We start from the raw sequence: 1365 nt of genomic DNA on the forward strand, positions 1-1365 counted from the left end.
GCAGAGGCGTTCTCGGTGACCCTCGCCGTTGGCAGAACCCGCTTCAGCCAGACGCCGTGCTTGAGCGCTGGGGCCCTGGCGCCGGGAGCTGGCACCGCTGTGCAAGCAGCAGGGCTTTTTTCTTTCGCCCTTCCCCAAAGTGGAGCGTTTTGCCCGCTTGCTGCCCGGCAGGCGTCACGGCACGTGGCAGAGGTCGGTGCCCTCTCAAGCCTGTCGGGACCTGTGGCAACGGGAGGATTTATTCCTTTCTCTAGGGCAGGATCTGCAAGTTTCCAGAAGTCAGTTGTATTTTAAACTGAGTAACTGGAGGAAAAATAAGGAGGAAAAACATTTACAAAACAAATGAGGCTTCAGAAATCCACTTTTTGATGTTGTAATTCAGATTGTTTTTTGCTGTGTTACCTCACGCAGAACACAGCTGGATCTCCTCGTGTCATTTGTGTTCATTCCCGTGCCTCTTACCTCTTCTGTTCTACGTAGGGTATTTTTATTTTTCTTTGAGATACTGGTCTTTCCTTTGGTTTATGGCTGTTATTATTCAGGGAGCGCAGGTATTTCTAATCTGCGGGTTTTCCATTGGCTAAACTGGTGTTGGGTGACAGATATGTCCTTCCTCCCCCCCCCCCGTTTGATGTAGAAAAAGGCTTTTATTACAGCCCTTCACTGAATGGGAAAACAGGCATGAGAGAGTAGCATAGAAGTTTTAATCGTAAGAACGCAGTGCAATATATTCATTGACATGTTCCAAACTACTGTGTACAATTTTCAGGACCTGATTCCGGGAGGAACTGCAAACCCTGTTCTTTTGTTGCCCTTGGCGGAAGCCAGGGTTTCACTCCACAAATATTGACTGCGCTTCCTTCTCTGCACGCAGCGAGCGGTAGCGGTAACCGTTCCGTGTCCTGCGATGCCATCTGTCTGCTTCCCAGGTGCAGGGTAAAACGAATGTCCTGTGCAGCTGAGCAAGCTGCTCTTTGTATATTATGGCAGGGCATTTCTGATTTCATTCTGAAAGAATCCTTTTAGATACAGAAAGAGCAATGGGCGAGTGATTGCTTGTGAACTTTTAGCTGGAGTAGTGTAAATTTTTAAAGGGAGCAGGATGACCTGTCTATATGTATATACAGGTAGAGCTATAGCTACAGATATATAACACATATGCAAAGGCTATTTTTTACATTGAGATCATCAAGAAAAACAGACACCAGTTAGATCCTGACAGGTTGTTGGGTGTGATATACCTGGAATTTGAGTGGGCTATTTTTCCAGTTGGGGGGTGAATGGAAAATGAGTTACCCACAAAAATAAGAAATGAGAGAGTGCCTGGGTGTATATTATACTCTAGTCAGAGGGGGGGGGGGAAGG

This window comes from Egretta garzetta, unplaced genomic scaffold (assembly GCF_000687185.1).
Source record: "Egretta garzetta isolate BGI_Z169 unplaced genomic scaffold, ASM68718v1 scaffold775, whole genome shotgun sequence".
NCBI classification, from domain to species: Eukaryota; Metazoa; Chordata; class Aves; order Pelecaniformes; family Ardeidae; genus Egretta; species Egretta garzetta.